Source organism: Lithobates pipiens, unplaced genomic scaffold (genome assembly GCF_037356315.1).
Source record: "Lithobates pipiens isolate NorthernLeopardFrog02 unplaced genomic scaffold, aLitPip1_a1.2 Scaffold_16, whole genome shotgun sequence".
In the NCBI taxonomy this organism is placed as follows: domain Eukaryota; kingdom Metazoa; phylum Chordata; class Amphibia; order Anura; family Ranidae; genus Lithobates; species Lithobates pipiens.
In genome coordinates, this window is record NW_027507748.1 from 23655628 (window position 1) to 23677039 (window position 21412).

The following is a 21412-nucleotide window of genomic DNA, read 5'->3' on the forward strand; positions in this document are numbered from 1 at the left end:
ATTTTTTTTGCCGTGATCGGTCGTGTTTTCAGTGTTGGTGCCGGGGTTTCACAGTTTCTGCCAGGGAGTGCAGACCTTTGAGCTCAACTGTAGCATCAGTATACAGAACATTTGTTAAGCCCAATCCTGAACATGGCCATGGTCAGATTTCTGGCTGTGCTTAGCTATGATGTTTGATCCTGTTAGTGATATGCTAAAACTAGCTTCTTGACGGAGTTGGATGAGGGTGGCACAAGACAGCTGGTATAAGTGGGCAGGAAGTATAAATCTGGCTCTAGTTATGACTGTAAAGTGTGTCTGTGGATGTTTGGATTGTCAAACTGCCTTTAAGTAAAATATTTTTTTTGGTTTCTGACTTTTGTTGGATTTTTATTACGTTTAATAAATATTCGAAGAAGAGTTTCTATTGCAAAAAAACAAGACACTTTACATACTCAATTTGTCAACATTAACAAGAAAATTCTCCAAAGGTTCCAGGACAATTCTGGGATCTTGCTTCCAGATCCTGAAATTCAGTACAGCAGTGTAATGATCAGATTCAGAGTGGTGTGATTCTGAGTATTAACAAATGTCAACAAATGTACATAAAGCTTGTAGCAGAAAGGTACCAGAGGTAAGGTAGCTACTGGTATGTGGTCACCTGGAAAGCAGGATGGAGGTGTAGACTTAAAAAAGGGGTTCTCCCTGAAGAACATCACCTGTCCCCTCCTTGTGCACTTTTTGATACGTAGAAGTTCACCATCCTGACAATGACTACATTGCTATACTATGCATCAGGATTTACTAATGTCTAGTTTCATGGTGAGTTCTGATTTGTGTATGTGAACTGTATTATGTCTGTAAAAATAATAAAAGCAATTGGTTACACACAAAAAAAAAAAAAAAAAGGGTAAGTATTGCAGAGTATTGCTCGCAGGGCTGGTGCAAGGATTTTTGACACCCTAGGCGAAACCTAATTTTGCCGCCCCCTCCCCCCCCATTGGCTCCACCCGTGACACCTCCTTTTCCCTGTCCATGTATACGGTGGGCTAGGGTACTATAGGGGCAGAAAAAATTATATATAAAGTTGCGCTAAAATTACATGAAAAATCATTCAAAAAATGATTTTTCATGTAATTTTAGCGTAACTTTATATATAATTTTTTCTGAGTTTTTCCATATCTTGATATTAGATGGTTTTTAGTTGCAGCTTTTAGGTTTACCCCAAGCGCGATATTTTTGTTTTTTCGTTTTTTATACTATAGGGACAGACTAGGGTACGATACAGAAAGGCTAGGGTAGTATACGGACAATGTTAGGGTAGTATACGGACAATGTTAGGGTAGTATATGGACAATTCTAGGGTACTATAGGGACAGGCTAACTATGCAACTGCCTATCTGTACAAGCAGACAGATACACTAGTGACAATGCTTTAAGGGCTCCTAGTAAAAATAATAATAAATGCACTTTTTTTTTTTTTAACTGCAAAAATATCTGCATTTATTATTTTTTTACAAATCTGAACTTGAACCTCCACACCACAAATAACCCCCCAGATCTGTTCCCCTCTGTACCCCTCCCCCACATGCACACATCAGTTCTCCGCTGTACCCTTCAAATCTGTTCCCCTCTGCCCCCCCACACACACATTAGTTCCCCTCTGTACCCCCCTCCCCACAAATCTGTTCCTCCCTGTACCCTCCGCCACACACACACACACACACACACGTTCTCCTCTGTACCCCTCAAATCTGTTCCACTCTGCCCCCCACACACACATTAGTTCTCCTTTAGTTCTCCTCTGTACCCCAACCCAAATCTGTTTCCATCTGCCCTCCCCCCCCACACATACTAGTTCTCCTCTGTAGCCCCCCCCCCCCCTTACACACACACACATTAGTTCTCTTCACCAATATGTATAGTATTTTTTAAATCAGAAGAATATGCAGTGTATTTATTAAATCAGCAGAATACGGGCACAATGTCTGCGTTTGGGGACAGTGTGTGCGTTTGGGGCACAATGTCTGCGTTTGGGGACAGTGTGTGCATTTGGGGCACAATGCCTGCGTTTGGGGACAGTGTGTGCATTTGGGGCACAATGCCTGCGTTTGGGGGACAGTGTGTGCGTTTGGGGCACAATGCCTGCGTTTGGGGACAGTGTGTGCGTTTGGGGCACAATGCCTGCGTTTGGGGACAGTGTGTGCATTTGGGGCACAATGCCTGCGTTTGGGGGACAGTGTGTGCGTTTGGGGCACAATGCCTGCGTTCTAGCCTCGAGTGGGCGGAGACTTGCGGGTGGGCGGAGCTGAACAGATGCTTAGAACGTCAGCAGCAGCCCCGCCCACCCCAAGATTTTCTTCACTGGTCAAGAAAAATTATGGCTTCAAACTGTATTAGCGCATGCGCGGGATATTTGTTCAGCGGTCGACCAAAATTATGGACTCAAGCGGGCGGAGACTTGCTGGGAGGGAGAGATAGAGCGGAGCTTAGAGAGGGGGGCGGAACTTGGAGAGGGGGGCGGGGCCCCGTGCATAGCACTGACTACATATACAGTACATTGTTCTGCCAATAAATACGCCTCACTGCGCCCAGCAAACACCACCTCACTGTGACTAGAAATCGCCACCTCACTGTGCCCTTCAAACGCAACCACTGTGCCCATAAATTGCCACCACTGTGCTATCAAACACAACCACTGTACCCATCAATTGCTGCCAGATTGTCAAGCCGTAGCTGTGCTCCCTGGGGATATGGTGATCACCCATCTATGCTGCTGGAGGGAGCCCAGACGGGCATAAATGAGGGACCTGCATGTCACGGTAAGTGAGACCATCCCATATCGCACTCCATCTTTCCCCAGAACAGGGACCCCCTTCCAACCCCCCCCCAGAAGAGGGAACCCCTCCCCCCAAGACAGACCCCCTTCTCCCCCCTGGGGACCGGGACCCCCCCTCTCTCCTGGGGACCGGGACCCCCCCTCTCTCCTGGGGACCGGGACCCCCCCCTCTCCCCTGGGGACCGGGACTTCATCTCACCTAGGGACCCCATCTGCCCTGGGGATCAGGACCCCACCTCCCCTAAGAACAGGAACCTGATCACCCTGTGTGCGCCAACCTCACTGCCCTGCCAGCCATGTGTCCTGTGTGAGGGCCCTCCTGTGGCAGCTCTTATAAGGACACCTCACTGTGCCCAGCGAACACCGCCTAACCGTGCCCAGCAAACCCTGGCTCACTGTGCCCTTCAAACGCAACCACTGTGCCCATAAATTGCCGCCACTGTGCTATCAAACACAGCCACTGTACCCATCAATTGCTGCCAGATTGTCAAGCCGTAGCTGTGCTCCCTGGGGATATGCTGATCAGCCATCTGTGCTGCTGGAGGGAGCCCAGACGGGCATAAATGAGGGACCTGCATGTCATGGTAAGTGAGACCATCCCATATCCCACTCCATCTTTCCCCAGAACAGGGACCCCCTTCCAACCCCCCCCCCCCCAGGAGAGGGACCCCCCTCCCCCCAAGACAGAGACCCTCTTCTCCACCCTGAGGACAGGGAAACATTCTACCCCCTGGGGACAGGGGGGCCCCCCCTTCTCTCCTGGGGACAGGGGGCCCCCCCTTCTCTCCTGGTGGACAGGGGGCCCCCCCTCTCTCCTGGTGGACAGGGGGCCCCCCCTCTCTCCTGGTGGACAGGGGGCCCCCCCTCTCTCCTGGTGGACAGGGGGCCCCCCCTCTCTCCTGGTGGACAGGGGGCCCCCCCTCTCTCCTGGTGGACAGGGGGCCCCCCCTCTCTCCTGGTGGACAGGGGCCCCCCCTTCTCTCCTGGGGACAGGGGGCCCCCCCTTCTCTCCTGGGGACAGGGGCCCCCCCCTTCTCTCCTGGGGACAGGGGGCCCCCCCCTTCTCTCCTGGGGACAGGGGCCCCCCCTTCTCTCCTGGGGACAGGGGGCCCCCCCTTCTCTCCTGGTGGACATGGGGCCCCCCTTCTCTCCTGGTGGACATGGGGCCCCCCTTCTCTCCTGGTGGACATGGGGCCCCCCCTTCTCTCCTGGTGGACATGGGGCCCCCCTTCTCTCCTGGGGACAGGAACTCCATCTCCCTTGGGAACGGGGACTTCATCTCACCTAGGGACCCCATCTGCCCTGGGTATCAGGACCCCACCTCCCCTAAGAACAGGAACCTGATCACCCTGTGTGCGGCAACCTCACTGCCCTGCCAGCCATGTGTCCCGTGTGAGGGCCCTCCTGTGACAGCTCTTATAAGGACTTCACCCCACTGTGTGATTCCCCCTACATGACTGATCCCTCTGTGTCCAAAACTTACACGGGGAACCCCTCTGTTTGCTCCCCCTACATGTCTGCATACTCTGACCACCCCCTGTACCATTTCCACATCCACTGACTGCCTCCTGTATCCTGTGCACATCTTCCGACCCCCTCTTGTACCATGTCTGTAGCCTCTAGCCCCCTCCTGTGTCCTGTCTGCAATCTCTGACTATCTCTTGTTTTTTAACGTGTCTGCAGTCTCTTAGGGGGAGTCTGGAGAGGAATCAAGAGTGAGAGCAGCGCCAGGATTGGGATTATGCGAGGAGTCAGATGTGTATGGACTGTGGAGAAGAGACTATAGAATAAAAACCAGAACCAACCTGGAGCCGTCTAACTGAGCCCTACACGCTGCACTGGAGAGGAGGCCAGTGAGAAGAGGGCACTCATATAAAGGTTTCCCATCATCTCAGTAACACCCCCCCTAGTGTATTCACTCTGCGGAAGGTGGTCTCTGGTCACCAGAGTCCCCCCCCCCACAATAACATTTCCCGGCATTCCCCTTTACATCAGAGTCTGCAGGATTCTTCCCCAAGGCAAAGGAAAATGCTACAGAGCATGATCTAAGGAGGAATTCTGATGTAAGGGGTGCTCTGGTCACCAGAGACCACCTTATATCAGAGTCCACTGCATTCCCATTTACATCAGAGTTCCCACTTACATCAGGGTCTGCAGCATTGCCCTTTGCATCAGGGTTCGCAGAGTTCCCCCTGTTAGATTAGAAGGGATGGAGGCCCAGAGACATGTCCAGAGTACACAGAGGATACATGGGATAGATTAGAAGGGATGAAGGCCCAGAGACATGTCCAGAGTACACAGAGGATACATGGGATAGATTAGAAGGGATGGAGGCCCAGAGACATGTCCAGAGTACACAGAGGATACATGGGATAGATTAGAAGGGATGGAGGCCCAGAGAAAACAGAGGAGGCCTCCATCCCTTCTAATCTATTCCATGTATCCTCTGTGTATGCTGGACATGTCTCTGGGCCTTCACCCCCTTCTAATGTATCCCATGTATCCTCTGTGTACTCTGGACATGTCTCTGGGCCTTCATCCCTTCTAATCTATCCCATGTATCCTCTGTGTACTCTGGACATGTATCTGGGCCTCCATCCCTTCTAATCTAACAGGGGGAACTCTGCGAACCCTGATGCAAAGGGCAATTCTGCAGACCCTGATGTAAGTGGGAACTCTGATGTAAATGGGAATGCAGTGGACTCTGATATAAGGTGGTCTCTGGTGACCAGAGCACCCCTTACATCAGAGTTCCTCCTTAGATCATGCTCTGTAGCATTTTCCTTTGCCTTGGGGAAAAATCCTGTGGACTCTGATGTAAAGGGGAATGCCGGGAAATGTTATGGGGGGGGGGGGAACTCTGGTGACCAGAGACCACCTTCCGCAGAGTGAATACACTAGGGGGGGGGGGGGGGGGTGTTACTGAGATGATGAGAAACCTTTATATGAGTGCCCTCTTGTCACTGACTTCCTCTCCAGTGCAGCGTGCAGGGCTCAGTTAGATGGCTCCAGGTTGGTGGTTCTGGTTTTTATTCTATAGTCTCTTCTCCACAGTCCATACACATCTGACTCCTCGCGTAATCCCAATCCTGGCGGTGCTCTCACTCTTGATTCCTCTCCAGACTCCCCTAAGAGACTGCAGACACGTTAAAAGACAAGAGATAGTCAGTAGGGATGAGCTTCGAACATTGGCTGTTCGGCGAATTCCGAACGTTTGGGCCGTTCGCGTCAAAATTCGAGTGGCGCGCGCGGACCACAATGCACTGCGGTGGCGCAGTGCATTGCTGTCTCATGATTGGCCAAGCATGCACTGTGACCCCGCATGCTTGGCCAATCGCATCGCCAGCAGTGAGGAGAGCCATGATTGGCCACAGGCAGGATAGCTCAGGCTGTGTAGTGCACGCCCCACACTATATAAGGCCGCCTTTGAGGCGGCCTCGTGTAGTGTGTTACTTTGCATCTGAAGCAGTGGGTGTTCTGTGTACCTTCAACACAGTACACACCGATCGTTTTTGGCTGATTTCCTATCTTGCTGCTGTGTAGTGGTTGTTGTCTGTGCCCTGACCGCAGTATACACCACTATATTCACCTCACCTATATAGCTAGTGATCTAGCTTTAACCACTTAACAACTGCCCATTGCCGATTAACGGCTTCAGGGCGGTTGTTTAACTCTGAGAGACCGTTAATTAACGGCCTCCCAGAATTCTGCTCTCGCGCGCCCCCTGGGGCGCGCACTCGAGAGCATCCGTGACCGCCGGGTCCACAGGACCCGGCGCATCACGGATCACGGTAAACGGCCGCTCATAGCGGCCGTTTACCACGTGATCGCTCCGTCAAATGACGGAGTGATCACTTGTAAACAAACCGGCGTCATGTTATGACGCCGGTTCCTCCCTCCCCTCTCTGTACCGATCGGTACAGCGGAGGGGAAAGAGATCGGTGTCAGCAGCGATGTGGGCTGCATCTACAGTGCCCACATCGCTGCTCACCAAATTTAACCCCTCAATTCCCTGCCAATACTCTGCAATACCAGTGCATACTCTGCAGTACCCCGCCATTACTCTGCAGTACCCCGCCATTACTCTGCAGTACCCTGCTATTACTCTGTAGTACCCCGCCATAAATTGCCATACTCGGAGATACCCAGCCATACTCGGTGATACCCTGAAATACCCAGCCATAGACGCCCCCCACCTCTCACCGCCCTCCGGTGCTTCTACCAACTCGCCAGTACGATCAAAGCCAGAATCTTTTTTTTATTTTTTATTTCAGGCTTCCCAGCCTAGGAGGTGAGATGTGGGGTCATATTGACCCCCAGATTTCACTGTAAAGAGGACCTGTCACCCCATATTCCTATTACAAGGGATGTTTACATTCCTTGTAATAGGAATAAAAGTGATCAAAAATATATTTTTGGGGAAAAAAATGTCAAACTAAAATAAGTAAAATGAACAATAAAAAAAAAAAAAATTAAAGCGCCCATGTCCCCATGTGCTCGCATGCAGAAGCGAACGCATGCATAAGCCCCGCCCACATATGAAAACGGTGTTCAAACCACACATGTGAGGTATCGCCGAGAACGTTAGAGCGAGAGCAATAATTCTAGTCCTAGACCTCCTCTGCAACTCAAAACATGTAACCAGTAAAAAAAAAATTTATGAAGAAAAAATTACTAATCTGCTAAATTTTATAACAGAAACAAAGAAAAATTCATTTTTTCGCAGAATTCCCGGTCTTTTTTCTTTTATAGCACAAAAAATAAAAAAACAGAGGTGATTAAATACCACCAAAAGAAAGCTCTATTTGTGTGAAAAAAAGGACAAACATTTCCTATAGGTCCAGTGTTGCATGACTGAGTAATTGTCATTCAAAACGTGAGAGCACCAAAAGCTGAAAATTGGTCTGGTTATTAAGGGTGTTTTAGGGCCCAGTGGTCAAGTGGTTAATAATAGAGCTTGCAGTCAGTAGTGTTAGGAGATAGTGCGTGCTGTCTGCGTGCTCTGTACCCAGTACATACCGCTATAATATAGGGCAGGCCCCTACTTTCAAACATCCAACTTACAAACATCTCCTACTTGCAAACGCAAGGAGACAGCAGCAAGTGAGATGAAAAAAGATGGACGACAAAACAAATTATACAGGGGTGATAACCCTTCCCTATGTTTTCCAAAAAGCTTAAAAATAGTTTTTTTGACTGGAGCTACACTTTAAAAATGTACCAGTTGAAAATTACAAACAGATTCAACTTAACACAACAAACCTACACAGTCCCTGTCTTGTTTGCACCGCCTGTATACTGCTGTTCTGAGTATATAGGGCCTGGGGGCCACACGCATTTCCTTTTTTTAATATGGGTACGGGGTTCCCCTTAATATGCGTACAAGACCCAAATAGGCTGGTAATGGGCAGGGAGGGCTACCCATGCCATTTTTCTGAATGATTTTCAACCATATTGCAGGAACCAGATATAACATTAAAACCGCAAGCAGTTTTAAATGGTGTTATTTCCGTTTAATGTCATTTTGTGCAGGGACTGTTCTAAACACGGGAAACACGTGGCACTTCACAGGCATACTACAGACACCCCCCAGGCACCATATTTAAAGGAATATTTCACCTTTTTTTTCACTTTAATCGTCATTAAAATCAGTGCTCCCGCCAAAACGGCAGTTTTTAAAACTTTTTTGCAGTGACCCATGTCCCCTGAGGCAGGAGGCAGATCGCCAAACCCTTTTTAGGACACTATCTTGCATATTAGCCGTTAAAATTAGCACTTTCCATTTCAAACGTTCGAGTCCCATAGACTTCAATGGGGTTCTAACGTTCGTAACGAACGCGGGGGTCGTTCGCAAGTTCTGGTGCGAACCGAACCGGGGGGTGTTCGGCTCATCCCTAATAGTCAGAGATTGCAGACAGGACACAGGAGGGGGCTAGAGGCTACAGACATGGTACAAGAGGGGGTCGGAAGATGTGCACAGGATACAGGAGGCAGTCAGTGGATGTGGAAATGGTACAGGGGGTGGTCAGAGTATGCAGACATGTAGGGGGAGCAAACAGAGGGGTTCCCCGTGTAAGTTTTGGACACAGAGGGATCAGTCATGTAGGGGGATCACACAGTGGGGTGAAGTCCTTATAAGAGCTGTCACAGGAGGGCCCTCACACAGGACACATGGCTGGCAGGGCAGTGAGGTTGCCGCACACAGGGTGACCAGGTTCCTGTTCTTAGGGGAGGTGGGGTCCCGATACCCAGGGCAGATGGGGTCCCTAGGTGAGATGAAGTCCCCGTTCCCAGGGGAGATGGAGTTCCTGTCCCCAGGAGAGGGGGCCCCTGTCCCCAGGAGAGAAAGGGGCCCCTGTCCCCAGGGGGGAGAAGGGGGCCCCTGTCCCCAGGGGGGAGAACAGGGTCTCTGTCTTGGGGGGAGGGGGTCCTCAGAGGGGGGGAGGGGTTCCCTCTCCTGGGGGGGGTTGGAAGGGGGTCCCTGTTCTGGGGAAAGATGGAGTGGGATATGGGATGGCCTCACTTAAAATGACATGCAGGTCCCTCATTTATGCCCGTCTGGGCTCCCTCCAGCAGCACAGATGGGTGATCAGCATATCCCCAGGGAGCACAGCTACGGCTTGACAATCTGGCAGCAATTGATGGGTACAGTGGCTGTGTTTGATAGCACAGTGGCGGCAATTTATGGGCACAGTGGTTGCGTTTGAAGGGCACAGTGAGCCAGGGTTTGCTGGGCACGGTGAGGCGGTGTTCGCTGGGCACAGTGAGGTGTTTGCTGGGCACAGTGAGGCGGCGATTTCTAGTCACAGTGAGGTGGTGTTTGCTGGGCGCAGTGAGGCGTATTTATTTGCAGAACAATGTACTGTATATGTAGTCAGTGCTATGCACGGGGCCCCGCCCCCTCTCCAAGTTCCGCCCCCTCTCTAAGCTCCGCTCTATCTCTCCCTCCCAGCAAGTCTCCGCCCGCTTGAGTCCATAATTTTGGTCGACCGCTGAACAAATATCCCGCGCATGCGCTAATACAGCTTGAAGCCATAATTTTTCTTGACCAGTGAAGAAAATCTTGGGGTGGGCGGGGCTGCTGCTGACGTTCTAAGCATCTGTTCAGCTCCGCCCGCCCACCCGCAAGTCTCCGCCCACTCGAGGCTAGAATGCAGGCATTGTGCCCCAAACGCACACACTGTCCCCAAACGCACACACTGTGCCCATATTCTGCTGATTAAATTAAATACACTGCATATTCTTCTGATTTAAAAAATACTATACATATTGGTGCTGCCGATGATATAATAAAGCCATCGCCCGCCCGAGTCTATCAATTTTCATCACCAATAAGAATGTGCTTGAGTGCATAATTTTTCTGGTCAGTAAACAAAGATCCCGCGCATGCGCGATTGCTGTTAATAGCAGCTGAAGCCATCATTTTTCTTCACCATAAGCAAAGATCCCGCGCATGGGCGATTGCTGTTAATAGCAGCTGAAGCCATAAATTCTCGACGATAAACAAACATCCAGCGATTCAGGGGCATGTTAGTGGGGTGGGCGGGGCTGCTGCTGACGTTCTAAGCATCTGTTCAGCTCTGTCCACCCGTAAGTCTCCGCCCACTTGAGTGTATAATTTTTAACCACCGCTTAAAGCGGAGGTCCACCCTAAAGTGGACCTTCCACTTATCGGAACCCTCCCCCCCTCCGGCGCCACAATTGGCACCTTCAGGGGGGGAGGGGGGTGCAGGTGCCTGTACAGTACAGGTATCTGCACCCACTTCCAGGATAGCTCTCTGTGGAAAGGGGCGTAGATTACGCCCCTTTCCGAAAGTCCCCCGCTGCCTGCTGGGAAACACACAGTTCCCAGAGGCAGCGGGTCCATCCTTATTGCGCAGCACGACTCGCGCATGCGCAGTAGGGAAACGGGAAATGATGCCGAAAGGCTCCACTTCCTGATTCCCACACCCAAGATGGCGGCGGCAGCACCCGAGAGACGATCAAGAGATTGGCTTCGGGTGCCGACATCGCGGGCGCGCTGGACAGGTAAGTGTCACTATTTTAAAAGTCAGCAGCTGCAGTATTTGTAGCTGCTGGCTTTTAAAAAAAAAAAAAAAAAAAAAAAAAAAAAAAAAAACGCGGACTCCCGCTTTAAGATTCAGGGGCATGTTAGTGGGGTGGGCGGGGCTGCTGTGACGTTCTAAGCATCTGTTCAGCTCCGCCCGCAAGTCTCCGTGTATAATTTTTAACCACCGCTTAAATAAAGATCTTGCGCATGCGCCGTTAATATCACATACTTGGCGCATGCGCAGTAAAGGCCCGCCTTCAGCTGTTACAGTGACGGTGTAGTGTCATATTTTGCTGCCTATCACAGGATGCTGCGGAAGTGACGTTGCCGCCAGAAATTGCGTACTGCGCATGCGCGATGCGTTCCAAACACTCGCGCCGTGCGTTCCAACATAGTTTCGGCAATACAGTTCAGCGAAACCATCACATAATGTTACGAAAGTGATGTTACAAAATGATACTAGGTAACAAGGGAAGTATTAGTGTTGTAACGCACGGCCCAGTGTTTGTGTTGTGTGTAACATCGCTTCCGTAACATTATGTGATGGTTTCGCTGAACTGTATTGCCGAAACTATGTTGGAACGCACGGCGCGAGTGTTTGGAACGCATCGCGCATGCGCAATACGCAATTTCTGGCGGCAACGTCACTTCCGCAGCATCCTGTGATAGGCAGCAAAATATGACACTACAGTTTGTCTCATCCTGTGATAGGCAGCAAAATATGACACAACGGAGCCGCACCGGAAGTGACGGGTTGAGCGAATTTCACAGGTCGTAGGAAATTTTATTATACCGGTTTGTGTACAGTTGTAAATGCCGATGGGTGCACCAAGATGGCCGCCGCTCCGGAACTAGGCCGAAGCCGCGGTCTTTCGTATGGTGCTCCGCGGATCGGTGCCGATACGATGCACCGCTAATATATAGATATACAAATAAATAGAGTGCGTGTGTATCCCTACATGCCTCTACCCTTCCTATGTGATCAGCGATAGCTACCGTTCAGCCTGGCGCTATAATGAAGAAACGTTCCTCCGCCGACAGTCGGAAGACTGTTCGTGCGGCCCTCTGTTGCCTCTATTTATAGTCCTACGGCACTTGCGACTCCGCCTCCTGTGACGTCACATGTAACGGTCCACTCCGGAACTAGGCCTAAGCCGCGGCCTTTCGTATGGTGCTCCGCGGATCGGTGCCGATACGATGCACCGCTAACATATAGATATACAAATAGAGTGCGTGTGTATCCCTACATGCCTCTACCCTTCCTATGTGATCAACGATAGCTACCGTTCAGCCTGGCGCTACAAAGAAGAGATGTTACTCCGCCGAGTGTCGGAAAAAAAAGACTGTTCGCGCGGCTCTCTGTTGCCTGTATTTATAGTCCTACGGCCCTTGCGACTCCGCCTCCTGTGACGTCACATGTAACGGTCCACTAGTACAAGCTGTTCACGTGACTGTAGCTGGTGAGAACGAAAAAGCGACGTTCCAGTAGAGGAGAGTGGCGGAGTTGAGGTGAGAAGTGATGCATATGGGGGAGGCCATGGGTGTACAGCTATTACTGAATGTATTTCCTCAGAGACCATCTGACATTGTACAGACCAGGCACTGCTCTCAGAGCCAGGCTTTCCAAGAGCACCTCTCCCTTCACACAGTGGAAGCACCTTATGAGTTGTATTGGGACTAGGTACATCTCTGAGGCACTGGGCGCCTTATGCCTCAGTTATCTCCTACTAGTTCACCTGTGCTGTGTATTGTGTCCAATGTATATGGTGCTGGAGGAGGATGTACAGACTGGGAGCACATTGGTGTCCTCGGGGAGGACTGGAGATTAAAGCAGGGTTCCACTGCCCAAAACGTTTTTTTTTTTTTTTTTTTTTTTTTTTTTTTTTTTTTGGTACAATCAAAAAGATTATGTTCTTTAACCACTTGCTTACTGGGCACTTAAACCCCCCTCAGTCCCAGACCAATTTTCAGCTTTCAGCGCTGATGCACTTTGAATGATAATTGCGCGGGCATACAACACTGTACCCAAATGACATTTTTATCATTTTTTTTCCCACAAATAGAGCTTTCTTTTGGTGGTATTTAGTTACAGCTCGGAGTTTTATTTTTTGCTAAACAAACAAAAAAAGATGCAAAAAAATAAAATAAATAAATCATGTCATGTTTTAATAGTTTGTTCTAAAATTTTGCAAACGGGTCATTTTTCTCCTTCATTGAAGTGCGCTGATTAGGCGGCACTGATGGGCTGCATTGGTGGGCACTGATGGGCTGCATTGGTGGGCACTGATGGGCTGCACTGGTGGGCACTGATGGGCTGCACTGGTGGGCACTGATGGGCTGCACTAGTGGGCACTGATGGGCATAGTTAAGGCGGCACTAATAGGCACAGATAAGGCGGCACAGATAAGATGGGCACGGATGGGTACCACTGATAGATGGGACTGATGGGCACTGATAGGTGGCACTGCTGGGCAGCACTGCTGGGCGGCACTGCTGGGCTGCATTGGTGGGCACTGCTGGGCTGCATTGGTGGGCACTGCTGGGCTGCATTGGTGGGCACTGCTGGGCTGCATTGGTGGGCACTGATAGGCATAGTTAAGGCGGCACCGATGGGCACAGATAAGATGGGCACGGATGGGTGGCACGGATGGGTACCACTGATGGGCGGCACTGATGGGCGGCACTGGGGTGCAGCACCTTTGAGGCAGACTGTGGGCACTGTGGGTGGCACTGTGGGTGGCACTGACGGGGGCACTAACTTTTATTAAATTGGCACTGCAGGGGGCAGGTGGGCACTGGCAGGGGGCAGGTGAGCGCTTACATTACTGGCCGTGATCGGGACTGATGTCCCGATCACGGCCGCCGGTGATCGGCTTTTTTTTTTTCTCCTCGCGCGCTGTCAGTGCGAGGAGGAATAATAGCCGATTACCGGCTCCGTTCTATCACATGATCAGCTGTCATTGGCTGACAGCTGATCACGTGATAAGGGGTTGGGATCGGTGATCAGGCGAGTCTCATGGACTCGCCGATCACAGAGCGCACCGCGCGCGCCCCTCAGGGGGCGCGCAGGCCGCTCGTACACGGGACGACGTCAATAGACGTAGTCCCGGAAATGTAGGTCCTCGCTAATGCCGTCATTTGGCAATAGCGCGGTACCGAAGTGGTTAAACGTGTAACTCACTTGTTCCAGGTTTTCAGTTTTAAAGATGTCCGTTTTTCTCTTGTAAAATAAACTTTTAAATGTTGTTAGAGCTGGTTCTCGTCTTGCCTGTGAGCATGTGAAGCCCACAGGCATCCTCTTCCGGGATACAGTGCCGCTGATTGACCATCATGCGCTGCGCATTGTATCCACAATCTCGTGCATACGCAGTAACTTTAATTAGGAGCACCGTCAACTGCTCAGGTTGCCATTGCAACGTGCGTCGTCGGAAGTCCCGCCCCATTGTGATGGCAACGGAGCCACCACACTGACTCCTGGGAACAATGACACAAGCTCCCATATCCGCAATCACAAGATATAGGAGCTAGACAACATGAAAAGAAAAAAGAAGGTACAGTAGAAGGGGGGGGGGGGGGGTGTGGGGGGGAGTCCAGTTTTTGCTTTGACATCTAATCAGCTTGATATATTTTCTTAAAATCGGGTGGAGCTCCACTTTAAGGATGAGCTCCAGCGTATTCTCATACTCCACGCGCAGAGCCCGCCAGGAAGTCAGCACAGCGCTGCGCTAATCACAGGCAGTGAGACATTGCCCAGATGTGCGGCTGCAGAGATCGGGCAATGTCTCACTGCCCGTGATTAGCGCAGCGCTGCGCCGACTTCCTGGCGGGCTCTGCACGTGGAGTATGCTAACACCCCGGAGCACATCCTTACTGGAAGTAAGAGCTTGACCCCATCTACTGTACGCCTGTCTCATGTGCAGCCAGGTCGCTGTGCTGTACAACTGACTGCATTGCTTTTAGTTTATTTTTTTTTACTAAACAATAATTTTTTTTCTTAGTTTCTGGTATATAATTTTATAAATAAGTTATTTTTCTCCGTCACTGATGTGCGCTCATGAGGTATCACTTGTTGGCACTGTTGGGGCCGCACCGATAATAAGTATAGATGTCCCCGTGTGGATTGTTTCTTCCCTCACCTCACACGCTGTCAACTGCTTGCAGAAGGTTTTTTCCAATAATGCATACTATTTTTTTATTATTTTTTTGCAGCATGCAAGGTAAAGCCATAATGTTCTAGCATGCATTGCATACTAGCACATTATGTGAAACTTACCTCAGAACAAAGCTTTCCAGCGACCCGCTGACAGGGCTTCCATCTTCACCCGGTCTTCCTTCGGGGTTCATAGACTCCAGCTGTGTTAGCGTCTGGAGCCGCCGTTTATGGCACAGGACTCTGAAGGAACGCGCCGGGTGGCCATTCCTTTTAGAGTGCATGTACTGGGGAGGTCACTGGCTGCATGTACAGTTAATATCTCCTAAATGGTGCACGTTTAGGAGATATTTACAGTACCTATAGATAAGTCTTACTATAGGCCAGGGATACGCAATTAGCGGACCCCCAGCTGTTGCACATCTTCATATCCCATGAGGCATAGCAAGACTCTGACAGCCACAAGCATGACACCCAGAGGCAGAGGCATGATGGGACTTGTAGTTTTGTAACAGCTGGCGGTCGGCTAATGCAGGGATCTCCAAACTGCGGCCCTCCAGTTGTTGTAGAACTACACCTCCCATGAGGCATTGTAAAACTGACATTCACAGACATGACTAGGCATGATGGGATTTGTAGTACCTTAACCGGTTCCTGACTGGCTCTCGTCTATTTACAGGGGCAGACTGGCTCCCCTGCGCAAAACCCCATAACGGGTTTCCTTTAAGTGCCACCAGAGGGTGTGTGTGTTTCTGCTGCATGGTGGGGGACCCGATGTGCGTGCATGAGCGCCAGCACGGGGATTTGTCTGTAAACGCACAAATCTCTGTGCTGTCAGAGGAGAGGAGACATGTCGTTTGTTCCTAGTAAGTAGGAACAGCGATATTTCCTCCTCCTACTCGGTTCAATCCCCATACAGTTAGAACACACTGAGGGAACACACATTTAACCCCTTGATCGCCCCCTAGTGTTAACCCTTTCCCTACCAGTGACATTTACACAGCAATCGGTGCATTTTTATAGCACTGATCACTGTATAAATGTCAATGGTTCCAAAAATGTGTCAAAAGTGTCGGATCTGTCCATCGCAATACCACTAAAAATTGCTGATCATCGGCATTACTAGTAAAAAAAAAAAAATAATAATAATGCCAGACGCTATAACTTTTGCGCAAACCAATCAATATATGCTTATTGCGATTTTATGAAAAATATGTAGAAGAATATATACATGCCTAAACTGATGAAGCAATTTGTTTTATAAAACCATTTTTGGGGATATTTATTATAGCAAAAAGTAAAAAATTTATGTATTTTTTCAAAATTGTCCTTTTTTTTTTTTTTTTTTTTTTTGTTTTTATAGCGCAAAAAATGAAAAAAAAACCACAGGGGTGATTAAATAACACCAAAAGAAAGCTCTATTCGAAAAATAGATGCAAATTTAGTTTTGCTACCACATTGCATGACTGCGCAATCACCAGTTAAAGCGACGTGATGGTGCCGTATCGCAATAAATGGCCTGGTCATTAAGGGTGTAAATCCTTCCAGGCCTGAAGTGGTTAAAGGGGTCATGCAATGAAGGAAATGATAGCAGAAGTTACCTTCAGTAATAAAAGCACATCAAATTGATTAGCATATCCGAAGATATAGATGGATGAATATACATTTAAAATGTTCCACCAACTACCACTGCCTTAGCCTCCCTATTGCTTGTTTACTTGTTTTATTAGAGGTAACTTCTGCTTATGTGTTTTTTATAGTATGGTGTTTGAATTGGGCATGTTTATCATAGCTTTATTTTAAAAGTCACTAAAGTTGAGTATAGCTTTCAATTGGGCTGTGTAGTCATCTCAGTGGTGTAGTCATCTCAGGCCTCCCTACAATTCTACAGGTTGTTGGAGACACATGTGACTGACCTTTTTATAATTAAATTTCTAATTGCTTTGATCGGTATACCTTTTTAGGCTACATTCACACTGAGGAGCTTTTAGGCGCTAAAGGGCTAAAAATAGCACTTATAAAGAGCCTGAAAAACCCCTCCCCTACCACCCCAGTGTGAAAGCCTGAGCGACTTCACACTGGAGTGGTGCGCTTGCAGGACGGGAAAAAAGTACTGCAAGCAGCAACTTTGGGGCATTTCAGGAGCGGCAAATACACTGCTCCTAAAACGCCCCTGCCATTGAAATGGCCAGCGCTGCCGAAGTGTCTGTAAATCGCTTCAGCAGCAGCACTTTGTGGGCACTTTTTACTAGGGATGCACCTAATGGGTTTTTTGGTGCCGAAACCGATACCGAAAATGAAAAATACACTAGGCCGAAAACCGAAACCGATACCGAAACAGCACCGATAACGAAAATGACTGTTTTTAAAAAATATTTTTATACAGGAGGTGGTCAGAGACTGGGGACATGGTACAGGAGGTGGTCAGAGACAGGTGACATGGTACAGGAGGTGGTCAGAGACTGGGGACATGGTACAGGAGATGGTCAGAGACTGGGGACATGGTACAGGAGATGGTCAGAGACTGGGGACATGGTACAGGAGGTGGTCAGAGACTGGGGACATGGTACAGGAGGTGGTCAGAGACTGGGGACATGGTACAGGAGGTGGTCAGAGACTGGGGACATGGTACAGGAGGTGGTCAGAGACTGGGGACATGGTACAGGAGGTGGTCAGAGACTGGGGACATGGTACAGGAGGTGGTCAGAGACTGGGGACATGGTACAGGAGGTGGTCAGAGACTGGGGACATGGTACAGGAGGTGGTCAGAGACTGGGGACATGGTACAGGAGGTGGTCAGAGACTGGGGACATGGTACAGGAGGTGGTCAGAGACTGGGGACATGGTACAGGAGGTGGTCAGAGACTGGGGACATGGTACAGGAGGTGGTCAGAGACTGGGGACATGGTACAGGAGGTGGTCAGAGACTGGGGACATGGTACAGGAGGTGGTCAGAGACTGGGGACATGGTACAGGAGGTGGTCAGAGACTGGGGACATGGTACAGGAGGTGGTCAGAGACTGGGGACATGGTACAGGAGGTGGTCAGAGACTGGGGACATGGTAGAGGACGTGGTACAGGAGGCGTCCCCCATTGCGTCCCCTTTTGCGTCCAGTGTGTCCCCCCATTGCGTCCCCTTTTGCGTCCAGTGTGTCCCCCATTGCGTCCCCCTTTGCGTCCAGTGTGTCCCCCTTTGCGTCCAGTGTGTCCCCCCTTTTGCGTCCAGTGTGTCCCCCCCCCCCCCCCTTTGTTGCAGCCTGTGTAGGGAAGAGAGCCGTCTCCGCCGCCTGTTTGATCACAGCGCCGGGAACATCACAGCTTTCATTTCAATAGCTGTGTGTTCCCGACCGTGCGCCGTCACACGCAGCCCCTCCCCCTTGTCCGGGCACTTAGAAAGACAGATCATCCGCAGGATTGGACGGATGATCTGTCCCGGCGCTGTGATCAAACAGGCGGCGGAGGCGGCTCTCCTGCGCTATACACCCCCCATGATGGGCGTCACCAGGGCGGGGGGGGCGGAGCCCCGCCCCCACCCAGGCCACGCCCCATTTTCGGCTCCATTATTGGCCGTTTTTCTCTTTCGGCAAATTGCCGAAAAGGGCATTTTCGGCAGATATGTTTCGGCGGCCGAAATTTCGGTGAATCACTACTTTTTACCCTTTTTCAGCTGCTAGTGGGGGTTAAAAGCCCCCCGCTAGTGGCTGAAAAGCACTGCTAAAAATAGCGGCATTTACAGCCGAAGCCCCAGTGTGAAAGTGCCCTTATGTATTAATGTGTTAAAGCAGTTATTTTCTAGTCTACAATATGTGTGAATTAACTTTTTGTTCTATCTGTACACATGTATATCCTTTTTGGTTATTCATTAACCACTTGCCGACCGCCGCACGACGATGTACGTCGACAGAATGGCACGGGCAGGCATAAGGGCTTACATGTACGTCCTTGCCTGCCCGCCGGTCGGGGGCCCGATCGGGCCCCCGCCCGGTGCCTGCGGCGGACGGTATTCGTTCGGGAGCGATCCCGGACGAGGGGACGGCCATTCATTCATGGCCACCCCCTCGCGATCGCTCCCGACGAATGAAAATGTCCCGTGACATCACTTCCTCTCCTGTAATGTAAACACAGGAGAGGAAGTGATGTATTCTCTCCTCCGTGTCGGTATTTTTAGTTCCGGCACCGAGGAGAGCAGATCGGTGAGTTGCACAAGCACTACACTACACAGTAGAACATGCCAGGCACACTCACACCCCCCCTTTACCCCCCGATCACCCCCCAATTACCCCTGCCCCCCCAGTCACAGTGACACCAATTGCTTTTTTTTTTTTTTTTTTTTTTTTGCATTGGTGTCATTTGTGACTGTAATAACTGTTAGGGCAGTTAGGGTTAGCCCCCTTTAGTTCTAATGTGCCCCCCTAACCCCCCCAATAAAGGTTTAACCCCGTGATCACCCCCCCCTCGCCAGTGTCACTAAGGCTGGGTTCACATTGCAGCGGTTTATGAGAACGAATGTGATTCGCACTGCAGTGCAAATCACATCCGATCTCTGTGCGATTCGAGTTCAGCCATACAGATAGTATGGCTGAATTCGTGTCGCACCCGCCGCAAACTCGCACGGGACCCTTTTTTTGGCCCGCAGCAGAATCGGATCGCATGGGTGTTCACACCATGCGATCCGAGTTTGCAGATCGCAACTGCGATATGCGAACTGATCTGGGGGTGTCATTAACATTTCACTGACACTCCCAGCAGTTCGCATAGGGCAGTGTGAACTGCCGCCGGGAGGCATGCGATGCGGGAACCCGCCGCGGATTCGTGGCGTTCCCGCATCGCTCCAGTGTGAACCCAGCCTAATAAGCGATAGTTTTTCTGATCGCTGTATTAGTGTCACAGGTGACGCTAGTTAGGCAGGTAGGTATTTAGGTTCGCCGCAGCTTTTTATAGCGCCAGGGACCCCCATATACTACCGCATAAAGCCCCCTGATTGCCCCCTAGTTAACCCTTTCACCAGTGATCACCATATAACTGTTACAGGTGACGCTGGTTGGTTAGTTATTTTTTTATAGTTTCAGGGCACCCGCCATTTATTACCTAATAAAGGTTTAACCCCCTGATCACCCGGCGGGTGTCATTTGTGACTGTAATAACTGTTAGGGCAGTTAGGGTTAGCCCCCTTTAGTTCTAAGGTACCCCCCTAACCCCCCCAATAAAGGTTTAACCCCGTGATCACCCCCCGTCGCCAGTGTCACTAAGGCTGGGTTCACATTGCAGCGGTTTATGAGAACGGATGTGATTCGCACCGCACTGCAGTGCAAATCACATCCGATCTCTGTGCGATTCGAGTTCAGCCATACAGATAGTATGGCTGAATTCGTGTCGCACCCGCCGCAAACTCGCACGGGACCCTTTTTTTGGTCCGCAGCAGAATCGGATCGCATGGGTGTTCACACCATGCGATCCGAGTTTGCAGATCGCACTGCGATATGCGAACTGATCTGGGGGTGTCATTAACATTTCACTGACACTCCCAGCAGTTCGCATAGGGCAGTGTGAACTGCCGCCGGGAGGCATGCGATGCGGGAACCCGCCGCGGATTTGTGGCGTTCCCACATCGCTCCAGTGTGAACCCAGCCTAATAAGCGATCGTTTTTCTGATCGCTGTATTAGTGTCACAGGTGACGCTAGTTAGGCAGGTAGGTATTTAGGTTCGCCGCAGCTTTTTATAGCGCCAGGGACCCCCATATACTACCGCATAAAGCCCCCTGATTGCCCCCTAGTTAACCCTTTCACCAGTGATCACCATATAACTGTTACAGGTGACGCTGGTTGGTTAGTTATTTTTTTTATAGTTTCAGGGCACCCGCCATTTATTACCTAGTCTCACTAGTGTACCCCTAAATTTAGGGGTGTCTACTTTCCAAAATGGGGTCATTTGGGGGGGGTTTGTGCCATCTTGGCATTTTATGGCCTTCAAAACTGTAACGCCCTTAGAAAGCCTGAAGGCGGTGCTTGGTTTTCGGGGCCCCGTACGCGGCTAGGCTCCCAAAAAGTCCCACATATGTGGTATCCCCGTACTCAGGAGAAGCAGCAGAATTTATTTTGGGGTGTCATTTCACATATGCCCATGGCATGCGTGAGCAATATATCATTTAGTGACAACTTTGTGAAAAAAAAAAAAGTTTGTAATTTTCCCGCAACTTGTGGCAAAATATAAAATATTCCATGGACTCAAAATGCCTCTCAGCAAATAGCTTGGGGTGTCTACTTTCTAAAATGGGGTCATTTGTGGGGGTTTTGTGCCATCTTGGCATTTTATGGCCTTCAAAACTGTAATAGGTAGTGAGAAGTGAAATCAAAAATTTACGCCCTTAGAAAGCCTGAAGGCGGTGCTTGGTTT

General features: G+C 50.1%; 1 protein-coding gene across 2 annotated transcripts in view; it reads left to right on the plus strand.

The window, feature by feature from the left end:
- The window catches only part of LOC143981674 (cystatin-A-like), a 253879-nt gene that overhangs the window by 216855 nt on the left and 15612 nt on the right, over window positions 1–21412 (plus strand). Inside the window, exon 1 of one of the 2 annotated variants that reach the window (XR_013274346.1) lies at window positions 12178–12377. The exons of the other annotated variant lie outside the window; for it this stretch is intronic. The gene's annotated coding sequence lies outside the window, so the exon portion shown is untranslated. Of the gene's footprint in view, window positions 1–12177; window positions 12378–21412 lie in introns of those variants that run through there. 2 annotated transcript variants of the gene reach the window in all.